The following is a 5,680-nucleotide window of genomic DNA, read 5'->3' as shown; positions in this document are numbered from 1 at the left end:
TGGAGCACTCTCACCGGGTTCCTCCCCGAAGACTACTCGCTTTCTTCCCCGTTTCAAACACCTTTTGCTCCAGTCAGAGGCAAGATCGTTGACAGCTAGGACCAACCGGATTGCGCTCCATCAATTGGCACCGTCTGTGGGAAACACTTCTAAAAGCCTCCCTCTAAAACTCTCATAAAACATTTTTTCCAAGAAACCCCAACACCCATGGCTTCTTCCAGCAATGTCGGACGTAGTACGGAGATGAACGCCACTGGGGAACAACCACAAGTCCCCATGGTGTGCATCGGACAGTTCACCATCCCCCTTTCGGTGGATGGGATCCCCAGCTTGAATGCGCCACGAACAGTGGCGCCCGTGAATCTTCCCGCCATGAACGTCCCCCTTCCTCCCTACCACCTTTGCTGAACCAACCATTGTTCCCTCGGCAACTAGCCAGAACCAGCTTGATGACCTAGTGCATGGCATGCGGGCCATCCAAGCCCAAATGCAGCAACTTCAACTATTAGGGCCCAAGCCTTAGCAGATTTCATCGCCAAGTGCACGTTCAGCCTCAAAGTCCCTAGGCCGGTTGAGCCCGAGATCCCCAGTTCGGGTGAGCTCGGAGCTCCCAGGCTAATAGAGTATGAACCTCATGAGGTAGCAGCCAGGGTGGCATCTCTCCTAGTTAGGCCAAACGCGAACTAGGATGAGGAGCCCTGGATCCTTCACGTAGATGGCTCCTCGAACCAACAGGGCAGCGGGGCTGGAATAGTCCTACGCGGCCCAGGTGGCACGAAATTGGAATACGCGCTACGCTTTGAGTTCGCGGCATCCAACAACGAGGCGGAGTACGAGGCATTGATAGCCGGGCTGGCCCTAGCGCAAGAGGTAAGAGCGACACACATAGTTATCTACAGCGATTCCCAGCTTGTGGTCAACCGGATTACGGGCGAATACGAAGCACGTGAGCTAACTATGATCGCCTACTTGGCAAAGGTAAAGGAGGCTCTGCTCAACTTCCAGTCACACTTCATCAAGCAAATCCCGAGGTCCAAGAACACTAAGGCCGATGCCCTGTCCCAGTTATCCAGCACCGTCACAACGCCATGAGAATCGTGTACATAGAGGACTTACCTCAGCCTAGCATTCTCGGGGGGGCAGAGGAGGTCGCTCCCATCCTTGAAGCAGAGCCAAGCTGGATCGACCCACTCGCGAGCTTCTTGCTAGATGGGACCCTCCTTGCGGATCGCAATGCAGCCAGAAGGGTGCAGCGCCAGGTAGCCAAATATGTCATAGTAGACTAACGGCTGTACCAACGATCCTACACGCTCCCTTACCTGCGTTGCTTGCGACCTACCGAAGCCAAGCTCGTAATCCGCGACACTCATGAAGGTCTGTGCGACGGACACTTGGGGGGCAGGGCCCTCACCCAGAAGGCACTTCGACAAGGGTACTACTGGCCAACGGTGAAGGCAGAGGCCATCAAGCTTGTCAGAAAATGCGACAAGTGTCAGAAGCATGTCAATATCCACCATCAGCCTGCAGTCGACCTCAAGTATCTCACCAGTCCATGGCCCTTTGCGCAATGGGGCATCGACCTCCTGGGGCCACTCCTGCCAACAACAAGTGGGAGGAAGTTCCTAGTGGTGGCGGTAGATTACTTCACAAAGTGGGTAGAAGCTAAACCTCTCACAACAGTCACAACTCAAAACGTACGAAACTTCTTTTGAAAGAACATAGTATGTCGCTTCGGGTTACCTCGGGTACTGATCTCTGACAATGGCAAGTAGTTCGAGGACATCAAATTTCAGGAATGGTGCCAAGATATGGGGATTCGACAGAACTTCACATCGGTCGCGCACCCGCAGGCAAATGGTCAAGCAGAAGTGATGAACAGAGCTATCCTCCGTGGGCTGAAAGCGCGACTAGACCGAGCTAAAGGGTTGTGGGCGGACGAGCTACCAAGTGTTCTATGGGCTCACCGAACTACGAAAAAAACCGCCACGGGAGAGACCCCCTTTAACCTCACCTACGACATTGAAGCGGTAATCCCGACGGAGATTGAAGTACCTACACTACAACTAGAAGCATACGACGATCAGACAAACGGAGATGAGCTACGTACCAACCGCGATCTACTGGACGAGGTAAGAGACCTCGCGTACATCCAAACTGCAGCTTACCAGCAAAGAGTAGCTCGGTACTACAATGCCAAAGTAAAAAAGCGGAACTTCCGCATCGGCGACCTGGTTCTCCGTAAGATCATGGCACCCGAGCCCGACGTGGGCAAACTTGGACCGAATTGGGAAGGGCCTACCGAGTAAAGTGAGCACTTGGGGGAGCATACGAGCTCAAAACATTAGAGGGCAAACAAGTACCCCGAGTGTGGAACGTCGTTAACTTAAGATGATACTACCTATAAATCACCAAGCGAAGTGGACTAGGAGTCGCTACCAGAGCCCGAGGGTTAGAATGTCGAGCTAACAAGGACCTTGGCACCAAGCTGACAGGCAAAGTGCTAACAGCAAGCTGATAAGGACCTCGACATCTCATCATTAGAGGCATATAGTCAGTTCGGCAAAAAGAGGGTGACAGAATACTTCATCAAAATATCATTTCATTACAAAATACTCTATTTACATTCCAATATATATATATATATTCCAGCAGTCCGGCAATCTCAGTCCTCACCCTCGGAAGGCACTTCAACGATACCCGAGGGTCCTACCTCATCCTCAGAATCCGGTTCACCATCACCCACGTTGGCCATCTCCTGAGTAATGCACGAAGTAGTTATGGCACTGATGTCGAGCTCGGGATATGTGTTCCTGATCATCCGCCGGCTCAGTTTAAAACCCCTTCTGTAGGAGCCCACCATTAGGTCATCAAAGCGCGGTGAGGCGATATAGTCTTCAACGGCCTTCTTCTTGGCATCTTCGATGCCCTGAAAAAAGATCTCTGTCATCTCCCTAATATCCTCCTGAAGGCATTTGACCTGATGCTGCAAGTCCAGCCTCAGGTCTGCCATATGCTTCACCACCACTCCCATGGCCTCGGTGTCTCTCTGAGACCTCGCTAGCCTGGCTTATGCAGCGCGAGAAGCCGCTTCGGCAGTGCGGGGAGCCTCTTCGACAACTTGTGCCCGCCTCGAGCTCCTTTCCGCTTGGGCCACTAAGGCATGGATGGGGGAGTTCACCTACCAAAAGGAAAAATAACGAGAATGTCAAGAGCAATAGCGAGAAAGGTAATGACAAGGAGCCCGACAAGAAGTCGCTGACTTACCACCATGGCATAAGAGGCAGCATGTCCGGCTATGTGGTTCAAAGGAAGCTCGGTCCATGTCGCGACCTCCTCAGGGTAGACGGCTTCCCTACTTTTTTGAAAAGCGTTGTTTGGCGATAGCACGCTCTTGAACTTGCCTTGGCCTCTTGAGCCTGAAGGCCCAACCCGCGTATAAGCAGCCTCAGTATAAGGAGCCCCCGTATAAGCAGTCTCAGCGTAAGGAGCCTCGTATAAGCAGCCTCGGCGTAAGGAGCCCCTGCCGCTTCTTGTACTGGAGGGGCCATCTCGGGCTCCCTAGGCGGATCCACTAGCGGATAGCCCGGTACCTCGGGCTCCGCATCTCGAGGCAATTCGGCACGAGTCCGCTTGGTAACTCGCTTCCTCCTCTTCATGGCATAAAACAGGTTCCCACCACAAGTTTTTTCTGCATCCATCACACCTACAAAAAGAGCTCGGCATCAGGAAAACGAAAGAACAGAAAGCCAAACAAAAGACAAGCCTCTGAGCAAGGAACCTACCCGAACTCAGGCCAGCCTGGATGAACTTGGCCTCCGTCAGATAATGGTGGCATTTTAGCCCAAGTTGGGCCCATTCCCAGAGGCCCTTCACCGTCTCCCTATCTAGTGTAACGCCGGGGTCGGGGGCAGCCAACCCCCACCCGGTTTGGAACGGCCACCCCGTTGCACTTCGTACCCCAAAGTAGTCTCGTTTCCATGCCGAGACCTTGTTGGGAAGATCGTGTAAAAGCTTGAACCCTGGGCGAGGAGACAGGTAGTACGCCCGCCTACGCCCGGGAAGGGGACCCACTTGCTTCTTAAGCATGAGAATGGAAGAGAAGATCTCTAGGTCTAAAGGCAGAATGTGTTCGCAAAAGAGGGAGATAGTCCCAACCAAATTGCAAATAGAATTCGGGTGGAGCTGACCAACGGTGACGCCGAAGTGGTTCATAACCTCGACAATGAGAGGGTGGGAAGGTAGACGCAGCCAGGCGATGCTGCTCCTGGAATATCACGATCTCGTCAGGACCGCGTTCCCTAGGGAATTCGCCCGAGGGTATAAAATAAGTATACTCCCTAGGCATGTTGAACTGGGTGATAAGGGAGTAAAGCCCCTCAGGCGTCATGGTTGAGGGCCCAAACTTGTCTAACGTCCGACCTCGACGGGAGGAGGATGCCAAACAACCCGAGGCGACTCGGCTTACAGGTTTGAACTCTTCCTCGAGCTCCTCCTCAAGCTCTACCTCGGGCTCACTAAGGCTGTCGGGGGATGTAGCTCGGTTTGTAGAACCTGCATCTGACCCCCTCAAGAAACTATCTAAGCTATCCGAGCTAGACATCAGGAGGAAAAGAATACCAGGAAGAAAGTACTAACTCACCCAGAAAAAAGCAAACGGACTACGGAAGGTTGACGCGAGCTCAAGAAGCAAACGTAGGAGAATGGCAATAGAAAGCAATTGGGGGTCCCCCACTATTTATACTCACAGTGACCGAAAATCGACGGCTCTGATCGAGGCGAATCCAACGGCCCACGATCAAGCTGATCGCATGCCTCATAAGACCGAGACGTGACTGGCTGCATGTCTTTGGAAATCAAAGCAGCGCCGGTGCACGTCTCCCAACATTGAAGGCGGCAGCGACGCATTTTTCAAATTTGAAATAACGCCCACTGTCACGTCTCCCAGCATTGAAGGCAATAGTGGTGCATTTTTTGAATTTGAAATAAACGCCCACTGTCACATCTCCCAGCATTTAAAGACTGATTGGCGCATTTTCTGACTTTTCAGCGCTCGAGGAATCCAAAAATCTCCTAACATACGCACACTTCGCGTTGTCAGTCAACCGGTTGAAGCATGGGTCAAATCCACCCGTCACCTCGCGAACTCCCTTCGCTAGGGCAAGACCCTTAGCGCGAGGAGTGGGGGGCAATTGATGGAGGAAGATTTGGCCCGACCTCTCGGCCGCCCAACATGCGGAAGCAACCGAGGGTGACCTGGCAGGAGCAACAGCACGACACGGCAGTACGCTCAAAGCGCGAGCTCCAAGAGGAGGAACCAGTGGCCCGAACTCTCCCTTTGACCGCGAGCCTTACGAGCGCAAAGGGCAACAACCCGAACTGGCCCACCCCAGGGCAATTCAGGCCACACTTCTATCCGAACTCAAGACTTCACCTCGCACACCACTCCGGCACTTCGTCTCCAGGTTGTCGAACTAAACAACCGTACCTAATACCAAAGGAGTCTGTATCCTGAGGCGGCGCACCTGACTGACTTAGGATCTGACGCTTGACAACCACACTTCAATGACCACCTGCCACCGCCACCTCCAGTTACAAAGACGGCTCCGACAAAGAGAGCAGTGGTGGTTGTCTGCCCCAACAGAGGAGATGACACCTGAACTGGCAGAAGTGCAAAGGTAAT

The sequence above is a fragment of the Nelumbo lutea genome, chromosome 4 (assembly GCF_056320005.1).
Source record: "Nelumbo lutea isolate HS-2025 chromosome 4, American lotus-T2T, whole genome shotgun sequence".
NCBI lineage: Eukaryota > Viridiplantae > Streptophyta > Magnoliopsida > Proteales > Nelumbonaceae > Nelumbo > Nelumbo lutea.
This window is presented reverse-complemented; position numbering follows the sequence as displayed.